This window comes from Eutrema salsugineum, unplaced genomic scaffold (assembly GCF_000478725.1).
Source record: "Eutrema salsugineum unplaced genomic scaffold, Eutsalg1_0 scaffold_14, whole genome shotgun sequence".
Taxonomy (NCBI): Eukaryota; Viridiplantae; Streptophyta; class Magnoliopsida; order Brassicales; family Brassicaceae; genus Eutrema; species Eutrema salsugineum.
Window position 1 is genome coordinate 8,165,945 of NW_006256877.1, and position 11,221 is coordinate 8,177,165.

Below are 11,221 nucleotides of genomic sequence, written 5' to 3' on the forward strand. Positions count from 1 at the left end.
GATCACCATCCACACGATTTGGTGGATCACCAAGAGTTCCGGGAACATGTTCACGGTCTCTCATCGCAGAGAAACCTGAAAAATTCAAAAGAAAAAGTAAAAGTAAACAAGTGTTCTAATGGATTTAAGCTGGGATTCGCAACGAAACAAATCAAAGTCCCCGGCAACGGCGCCAAAAATTTGATGAGGGGTTTGTAAACGCGGTCTGTAGTACTTAGGGTATCGATCCACAGAGACTTAGTTGTTTCAGTACGAATTCACTGCAACGCTTAAATCAGATTAGAACTAAACGGTTTGGGTTTTGGTTTTGGGATTTGGTTGTCACTAAATCTAAACTAGAAAGCAAAGAAAACAAAAGCAATTGAAGGCAATTAAAACAAGTAAAAAGCGATTAAACCAAGGCTAATGAAAGCAGGTAATAAGCGAATAAAAGCAGAATGGAAATCTAAGGTTGTAAGCAATTAAAGACAAACGTTAGGCATCAAGGGGTTTCGCAGGGGTTCATGGTCTATGCTATGTCGATTTTAAACAAGTGATAAAGGTAATCAACTACGTATGTTCTAGAACTCGAGGCACGGAAGTATGAATAGCCTACTTTCGCAGCACTAAACAACTATCTCTCGCAACCCTGATCAGTAGGTTTCCACTCTGATCCTGGAAGGGAGAAGATGCAATAGCAGAACAAGACTCATCAACATTCACAACTCAAACCCTGATCAACTATTGCTCGTTTCACCCTAGTTCTGACAATCAATGAAAGCTTTCGCAACATATCATATCAGATCGGTTTCTAAGTGGCCAGCAGAGAATCACGCAGTAAGATTAAAGACAAACGAAGAACATCTAGAAGATTATAAATCCTAAATCTATCGATTCATAAACAAAGATACATGAAATTCCCTTTGAAAAATCCCTTTAAACCAAACTGGATAACTACTCAAACATATTGTAACAAAGCATCATAAAGTATTGAAAGTGCAGGAAATTAAAGAAAAGAAGGAAGAAGAACAAAGAACGGAGAAGCAGATGGAGGCGCGATGTCTTCCTCCAGCGGCGGCTCCTCCTCCTTCAAGCGGCGGCCTCTAGGGTTTTTTGAAGCACCCACACGAATTCTCTCTCTATTTTTATCTTATGTCTTCTCCACTTCGATTCCCCTTTCTTTAGAATGACCTAAATGGGGTATTTATAGCTTCTGGGGTGGTTCTGGACACTTAGGGCTTCAAAAATAACGAAAGGAATTGATCTGGGATTTAATTAAGTCGTCGGGAAAGTGAACGACCAAAGTCCGCGGTCGCGGTGGCTCTACCCGCGGGAAAATGGGTGTTGGCCGCGGTCCCAGCACTTGCTCTCTTCCGGAACTGCATTTTCTGTCATTCTTGCATCGGGAGTATCTGAAGATCTAACCGTTGGATTGTCTCCAAACCAAGTGCATTAGAAAGCTGGTTGGATCCTCTATGTTGTCTCAAATTTTGGGGGTGATCAGACGGTGAGAAGGTCTTCATCGCTTGTCATACTTCTGACGGTCTGCATTTATCCAAAATTGCTCATTTGTTCCAAATTGCATATCTTTTGCCCAAGTTTCCTGTAAAGTCTTTTGAAACTCTAAAACATTGAAAAAACTTTAAAAACATTGAAAACAGAGTTAACACACCTGCATACGATACAATTATGATCCATAAAAGTGGTTAAAATACGGTGTTATCACATACCCTAAAACCAAAACCCTTGTTTTCAATCCTCATGCATTCTCTCTTTAGTTTATATCAGCAGATATGTGCAAAAACGTCGGAGAGAAGAGGAGCAACGCAGTTTTCAGTCACTCACAGGGAAGACTGAATGGAATTGGGAAGGAAGAGTATCAGAAACCTTATTAAGCTTTACAAGACTGATTTTTATTGGTAATTTCCAGATCTCTATGACTCTATATCTAAAGGTGTTCCCTCTCTTAAAAAAAATTGAATGAAAGAGAGGGAAACAAAAAGCCTAATGAGTCTTAGATTGTTGAAAATTTTGGAGCAAAAAGCAACCACTATTCGTTTGAAGAGCTATGGTTTTGAAAGATTTACAAAAATCTAAGTCTGGGGGAGTTAGGAGAGAACCTGAGGAAGAAGACTGGGAATCTATGGCAAGAAGAAAGTGACTGAAAACTGTGGATACCAACAGCTTCACTCTCTCTTGCGAATTTGCATAATATCTTGCATTCTTCAGATCTTCTGGTAACCCATAAACAGTTTAAGCCTTACCCCTAGAATAACCCTTTTGACACCTAGCCTAGATTGCCTTGCTTAACCTTTTCTTTGATGAGAACCACTGAAATTTTTAATGAATGATAAGAGCTAGTTGACTAGAAGTTAGATCTTAGTGCAATAGATTTCCGAATGACAGATTAACGGACTAGTTATGCCCGTATTTCTAGTGAGAATTTTCTAGACTATTCCCGATTGATGCATAATGACTGATATTGGTCTAGAAACTTGGTCTCTGAGATTTTGTTTAGTTCCTGCGTTTTCAAACATCTCACCGAGATTTGGCGTTTGTTTTGTTTGAGGACAAACAAAAGACTAAGTCTGGGGGAGTTGATAACACCAGATTTTGACCATTTTTATGGATCACTTTAATGTCTTTCACAGGTGTTTTTACTCCATTTTCAAAGGTTTTCAAAGGATTTCTATGTTTTTGGATTTTAGAAGACTTTTCAGGTAATTTGGGATAAAGAGACATAAATTGGAACGAAAGACTATTTTGGATAAACGCAGACCGTCAAAACTCTCATGGAGAGGCGAAGACCTTCTCACTGTCTGATCACCCTCAAAATTAGACAACTTATAAAATAATCAACCAGCTTTCAAATGCACTTGGTTTGGAGACATTCCAACGGTTGGATATCAAGATATTACATTTGCCCCGGAGACACTCGAAGACGGCCAGCAAGTCACGCGTCCGCGGCCACCAGCCTATTTCCCGCGGCCACAAGCTTCACGACCGCGACCAAGCCTCTATTTCCCGCGGTCACGTTACTTCCGACCGCGGCCGGCCAACTCCGATTAAAAGCTCATATTTCTGAAGCCCAAAGTCATTCCTCTGCCTCAATTCTGGAACCTAGAGACCATTGAGTATTGAAGATTATAAATACTTGTCATTTAGGTTGTTTTTAGACACCACCTTCATACTTTTACAGAAACCCTTTTCCTTTAGCCGTTTTATGCGATTTTTAAAGAAGATTGTTCAACTCTAAGTTCTTCAATAGAGAAGCTTTTTTTCATTTCATTTAGATTGTTTTTACTATTTGTTTTTTCTTCTTTTATAAAGAAGGTCTCTGTACAAAATAGATAAAGTGAAAAATAACAAACACACTAACAAAAAGAAAAATAGTTACATGAATCACCTCAAGAAAATCTTGAAGCAAACTGTGGATCTACAAAATAGAAACTTGCAAATTTACTCAGCAATCACAAAAGAACAGAACGATGCAGAACACACAAAACAAACAAAATAATTAAAAACGCACCATGTTGCGTGATGATGACCAAAAACGAAATCGAGAGTTAACAACAATATACAAGCACATAATTATCAAAAGAAACAAAAAAAGCAATAAAGAATGATAATAGAGATTAAACCTAAATCAAAAGCACTAAACATAATTAAAAAAAAGGCATATGAACCGAAGGAGGGGACCAAGAGTAAACAAACCCTAGATCAGAAACGTAAGAAAAAAATGTGACCAATATGAGAGGATATCAAAAGTATTTATACTAAAAGTGATTTAGGGTTTAGGCGTAATCTTTTTATTTTTGATTATTACAATTTTTGATATCGTCATTCCTTTTTGATTATTCGATTTTTATATAACCAATAAACTTAGATACGACCTTATATTTTCATTAATCAAAGATTTTATTATTTGCGATGATGAAAACTTTCTTTTCAGATTACGACAAATCAAATTATGTCATATTTACGTTTTAATATACTGAATCAAAACTTCCCTTTTGGATTACGACGAATCAAATTATGTCATATCTCTATTTTTTAAATGCTTATAATTAAATAGAAGAAAGTATAATTTCCAATTTTTAATTGCAATAAATCGTTTTAAAAAACTCGGCTTGATTAAAAATGGAGAAATAAAAAAACTAATTATTATAATAGAGTGGAGGGTAATCGAACCTGTTACACTTTAAATTAATTATTGGGTCTCAACCAACATAGCTATTAGTTTTTTTTATATACAAACGAATTAATTGTTAAGTATATATTAAATTGTGGATTATAACATAGGTTTGGACCACTTTTCTATAGCTCCAGGTTCTGTTTAATTACAGAATAGTGGACTATAATATGGGCTTCGACCACTTTTTTGCAGATCCAACATATTTTTAATTACATAATATTAAAATAATAATAAAATCAACCAATCAAATTATAATGTGAGCTGGTCAATCAAAACCTCTAATTTTCATTAATCAAAACGATAAAAAATGAGGAGCTTTGAACCACAGAGCGAAAATCACTTCGCAAATACTATAATAGATAAGAAATATCTGAAACTAAGAAAAAGAAAAAAATTAATAGAAAAAGAAATAAAACTCATAAAGAAAACAATACCTCAATGGGTTGCCTTCCATTAAGCGCTTCTATTTTAAGTCATTTAGTTCGACTTGGTAAAGAAAGTCGTTCAGTCCAGTGAAGACAATGTCTTGCAACAAGTCCACTTTGCTTCTCTTTGTTTTTCCTCTGTATATCCCTTATAAGGCCATTCCCAATTGGATATTTTTGTCCTTAGGTTCGAGATAGTAGTCTCCTCCGGGATCAAAATCAGTCTTGGAGCTTCTTTGAGATATGAGTCTTCAACACTACTTGTGATAGGAAAACGTCTTAGATGCTTGTATGATGAGGTGAATAAAGTCTCTCTCACATCATAACATTGAACCATGGTGCAAGATACAATGACGAATTATTCTTTATGATCTGATGTGGTGTAGGAGGTTAAGCATGCAAGGTGAGAAAAGTTTGCTTGGAGATGTGTCCCCATGGCTTGAACTGTCGGAGGGCTGGTACAAAGAGCATTGGCCGCGGGTGGAAGTTTTGCGACCGCGGTGAAAGGTGGTTTGGCCGCGGGTGGAAGTTTTGCGACCGCGGTGAAAGGTGGTTTGGCCGCGGGTGCAAGTGTCGCGACCGCAGAAAAACATGGGTTGGCTGCGGGTACTGCACTCGCGACCATGGTGCCGGCTGTCCGAGAAGAGATTTCTAGGTCGTCTTGCTTCTTGTCTCCAATTCTTTTTTCTTGTGGAGAGTCTTGGGAAAATTTTCCTGAGGGGCATTTAAGCTTCACTCTTCAATCAAGTCTCCATCACCTCTCATATGAGCATTGGTTGAAGGTGTACATAAGGAAATCCCTTTGTTCGCCAAGCTTATCATTCCGGCGTTTTCTTTAAGTGTGGCAGGTGCACTTCTTTCTAAAACGTATCCAACACCCTTTGTAGCTCCTCCAGGGTCGAATATTGGACCATCTACGCTGCCTATGATCACACAATGTGATACAAGCACCAAGCTGTCAAGGGCTTGTAGGATCTCAGAAGCAAAGCCTGGTCGATGGCCAAGGGGTTGATTCAAGTGAATGAGCAACTCTAGACAATTGAATCGGCTGGTGGAAGTGAAGGATGTGAAATGGATCGAAGTGCACCACACAAGTTGTGAAAGACTTGTGATACAACACAGATTCTCGGCTCTAGGATGTACTGGTCTCTAAGAACTTGGTTCATTAGACGCATAAAGGTACTTGGTGCATTGGTGAGGCCGAAGGGCATCACCATCCATTCATAGAGACCTTGCTTGGTCTTGAAGGCAGTCTTCCATTCATCACCTTCTTTCATCCTCACTTGAGATCGATCTTTGAGAACAAGGTGGCTCCACTAAGCTCATCAAGCATGTCATTGAGTCTTGGAATTGGGTGTCTATACTTGATGGTGATGTTGTTGATAGCTCGGCAATCTACACACATGCGCCAGGAGCCATCTTTCTTTGGCACCAACAGGACAGGAACGGCACAAGGGCTGAGGCTCTCCCTCACATATCCTTTGTCTAACAGCTCTTTGACTTGCCTCTCCAACTCCTTGGACTCCTCAAGGCTCATTCGGTAAGCCGGTTTGTTTGGTAAAGCTGCTCCCGGTATGAAGTCTATTTGGTGTTCTATGCCTCGAATTGGTGGCAATCCTTCATGCATTTCTTTAGGGAACACATCTTTAAACCTGTCAAGTAAGTCAGTGATCTCCGGTGGTAGTTCAAGTTCACCTAAACCTGCGCTCAAAAGCTCCTTAAAGATCATTAGTAGCATTGTGTGTTTAGCAGCAAAAACTTTTCTAACATAGCTAGGCTGAACAAGAAAATTTGACTTAGAGATACTTTCTTTTTCTTTAAGCATTTGCATTTGTAGTTCATACACTTGTGATGGTGTAAGAGGTGCTAAACTAACTTTTCTTTTATTATGCATAAGAGTATACATATTAGTCCTACCATCATACTTAGTTTCTCTATCAAATTGCCATGGCTTACCTAACAATAAATGACCAGCTTGCATAGGAACTACATCGCATAAAACTTGATCTTGATATTTTCCTATGCTAAATGGAATGGTGACTTGATCGGTAATCTTAAGCTCTACCTTATCATCGAGCCATCTCAGCCTATAGGGCCGTGGATGCTTAGTTCTCTCAAGGCCTAGCTTATCAACCATGTGAGCTCTTGCAACATTAGTACAAGACCCACCATCAATAATAAGATTACATACCTTCCCCTTTATAGTGCAACGGCTGTGAAAGATGTTCTCTCTTTGTATGGTCTCGGCTGGCTCCACCATTACACTTAATACACGTCTAGTGACAAAGAGCTCTCCTGTGTCTGGATAAGCTATGTCACCATACTCATCGTCATGATCTTCTTGAACATCAGCTTCATCATGTGACTCATAATCTCCAGCCTCGGTCATGAGCATCACTCGATTGTTTGGACACTCGCGAGACATATGACCTCTTCCCCTGCATTTGAAACAAGTAATATCTCTTGCACGCTGAGGGTTATTAGTCTTACCTGCCTCTAGCCTGGTGTCTTTGCTTGTTTCAATCGCCTTGCCTTTGAAGCGTGAATCAATATCCACACTCTTGCCTTTGTCGAGTGGTTTGTTGAAGTTGGAGTTCCAAGTGGTTTGTGGCTTGCTTCTGGTGTTGGTGATCTTCTTCTTGATGTGTTGTTCTGCCTGTATAGACAAATGAAAAAGATCTTTGAAGTCTTGATATACCTGTCTCTCCACTTTGCGGCTGATTCTCTCTTGCAAACCATCAAGAAACTGTGCCATTAGAGCTTCTTCGTCGTCATGAAGCTCCAAACGATTCCTCAAGCGCTCAAACTCTTCATAGTATTCTTCTACGGTCCTGGTTCCCTGTTTAAGAGTTCGAAAACGACGCTGTAAGTCTCGGTAAAAATGAGGAGGGACATACCTTTGCCTCATTAGGTCTTTCATGTCGACCCATGTATCAATAGCTCTCAAGCGGCTTCGCTTTCGGTCTGATACTTCTCTGTCCCACCATGTAAGTGCACCGTCGGTGAGCTGAGCCACTGCTAGTGCTACTCTCTTTGGACCAGGGTGATTGTAATAGTCGAAGATGTGATCCATCCTCTTCTCCCAATCCAGATAAGCCTCCGGATCAACTTTTGCAGCAAAGTTAGGTGCGGTCAGCTTGATGTGGTTCTGGTTCTGTCTAGAGTAAGGTATATACTCTTCATCATCGGCATCTCCGTAGTCGTCTTGTGGCACACGTCGCCTTTTCCTGTGGTCTCTTTGGCGTCTAGGGTTTGGCTCTTCATCTTGAGAAGAGTTGTCTTCGGTCATGTGTGGCTCGTTGATGCGCACTCCGTTGTACCTTGGATTGGTTCCGGTGTTCTGAGTGGTGTTGAGGCCGGTTCCTAATCCTCCAATATGGCGAGTTGGTTGTAGAGTTACCCTCGGTGCTTGCTCCACACGGCTAAGTCTATCTCCAAAGTCTTGCCTCAATGCTTTGATCTCGTCTCTCATGGAGATTATTAATTGGTGAAGAGGGTCTTGTGCATTGCTGCTCTCCTCTCCCATAGTTGCTTAGGGAATTTTTTTCTCGCAAAACAAAAACATAAGAGAAAAAGTGCTTAGTCTCGATCAAGAAATAATGAGACACAAATATGGTAAGTTTGGAAATTCTAAAAAATGTAAATATGCTTTTCTCTTCTTTTTTTTTTTTAACTTAAAAATGACAGACTTTAATTGAGATAATTAAAGAAAATATGCTATTGGGAGAATGAGTTTTAGACGTGATTGGCACATAAAAGGAAGGATTGACTAATGCACTTAAACTTGGAAAATCAACACAATAAATCAGGCTAAACTTTTTTTTTTTAACTTTTCTTTGATGCAGAAACTTAGAACGATGAACAATGATTTGTGATGAATAATGAAGCTAAGTGCAACGAAAATGAGATGTTATGATGAGTTCCTTTTTTTTTTTTATAACTTGATGATAAAATAACTTAGTGATGAACTAATGGAAAATGATGCAAACAAGATGATATGATGAAAACTAAATTCCTTGTTTTTTTTTTTTTAATATGATGCAATGAAACAAATGACTAAATGGAAATTAAAAGATGTAAATAGATAGATAAAACCTGGGCTGAAGGAACTTCAGCTCTGATACCAAAAATGATACAAGCACCAAGCTGTCAAGGGCTTGTAGGATCTCGGAAGCAAAGCCTGGTCGATGGCCAAGGGGTTGATTCAAGTGAATGAGCAACTCTAGACAATTGAATCGGCTGGTGGAAGTGAAGGATGTGAAATGGATCGAAGTGCACCACACAAGTTGTGAAAGACTTGTGATACAACACAGATTCTCGGCTCTAGGAGGTACTGGTCTCAACTAGAGAAAAGAAGAACAAGTTTTACACAGAAAACTCAATGAAAGAAAATTCTCGTTTTATTAATATCAAAGGTGAAAAATTACAAAGCTGTATGGGACCGTATATAATGGTCCTAGCAGCTTAGACTCAAAGAAATAAAAGACTCAAAACAACAGGACTTTTAAAAGTAAAGACTCATAACAACAGGACTTGTAAATTAAAAATACTAAATTTAAGGACTCAAAAAAAGGAAATAAAAGACTAACTAAATTATCTCTGCATAAGACAAAAGACAAGAGAAACTCATTAGTCAAAGAATTGAAATTTGATTGAACACTTACCTTATTTGGTGGCTGAGACATGTGTGGCTTTGACCGAGTTTGAATCTTCCCTCCTAAGTGTCTTGGTGCATTGGCGAGATGGTCAGCATGAAGACTTGGGCTTGATTTGGCAAAAGGGGCCAGACATCTTGATTCTTTGAAGCTGGGCCGTTTGCTAGCTCTTGGCATTCTTCAAGTAATCCAGTCCAAGCTTGTTGTTGATGGGCTTCATTATGCAGCTCATTTTCTTGGTCTTCTTGCGGCCTTGTTTGATCCACTTGAGATATGGCTTGTAACATGCTTTGGTTGTACTTGTGCTGAAGGACCTTTGCTCTTTGTCTTGTTATTGGCCCTTGATGAATGATTGGTACTTCCACATCTTGTAGTTGCGGCTCGGTTAAGTCTGGTTCAGCTTGAATGGCCTCATCACAATGAGATTTCCTTGTAGGAATCGCCGGACATGATGTTTTCTTGTTGATTTTTGATAAGCACATATTTTGATTCGGGTAGTTGATGAGTGGTTCAACAGATGCTAGGAACGATGTACCAAATATCAAGGGTTTTGTTCCATCCTTTCATCAAGTCTCCATCACTCTTCACTCTTCAATCAAGTCTCCATCACCTCTCATATGAGCATTGGTTGAAGGTGTATATAAGGAAATCCCTTTGTTCGCCAAGCTTATCATTCTGGCGTTTTCTTTAAGTGTGGCAGGTGTACTTCTTTCTAAAACGTATCCAACACCCTTTGTAGCTCCTCCAGGGTCGAATATTGGATCATCTACGCTGCCTGTGATCATACAATGAGAGTTCCTTGTAGGAATCGCCGGACGTGATGTTTTCTTGTTGATTTTTGATAAGCATATATTTTGATTCGGATAGTTGATGAGTGGTTCAACAGATGCTAGGAACGATGTACCAAATATCAAGGGTTTTGTTCCATCCTTTCTCATCTCCATAATATGGAAATCAGTAGAAAAGAGACAAACTTTCCCTTGAAGAGGCATTTCGGAACCAAGTGGGCCTTCACCAGAAAAATCTCCATAGTGAATATAAATCTTAGAAGGATGAAAAATCAAAATACCTATATTCTCTGCAATGGTCTTTGGTATGAGATTCACATCAGGTCCAGTAAGAATCACAAAATTTCACTCCCTTGATCGAGAATGGGGCATCAAACTTCTTGGGATCCTTCATCTTAGAAATCGTCTCCAATGGTGGTTTGATGTCACCATTAGTGTCTCATCTTTCACGTGGTCTGTCTTACAGTCAAGGTGGTGAGGAACTGAAGGAGAAAAAGGCTTTGGTTCATCAAGAGGAAGTGACTTATGATCGTGTTTGTTGTCTCCAAAACACTTGAGCGAATCGGTAGAGACGAGATCGTCACTAGGGATAGAAATAGGTTCTCCTTTTTCTTTATGACTGGCTTCCATGACATGATGACTCAAAGGACTTTCATTTGATGGCCTCTTTCTAACGAATTGGATGGAGGGTTCTCCATCTACTTCATAAGCTACCCAACACCCATCATCTGTGGATTCATTGAGCTCTTGAAGCATATTGTCCATCTCGGTTTGGGAGACAGACGACATCTCTTCATCAAACAGAGGATCACAGATAGCTCCTTGGGCATTGTGAGGGTCGTGGTCCTTGTAGATTCTTTGTTTCTCTAAATCTTCGGAAATTAATTTGTTGTTGTTGCGATGTCCTCTTGTGTAGTGGTTCGGAACAGAATTCTGATCAATTGAACATAATTGTGCTTCTCGACGTCTAGTTGCTTGAGGAGTGTTGTAGAAACTTCCCTCGTAGTAGGGATTTTGATTTATACAGTCCATTGCTTCGAGAACTGAAACAAAGAGAACCAAAAACGAAAATAAGTAGAAAAGGGTTCTAAAGTCGATTTACCAACCTTTCTTATGGTTTTTCAGAAAATGAAACGCGTGCCTTCCCCAAAAACGACGCCAAAAACTTGATGCGGGTAT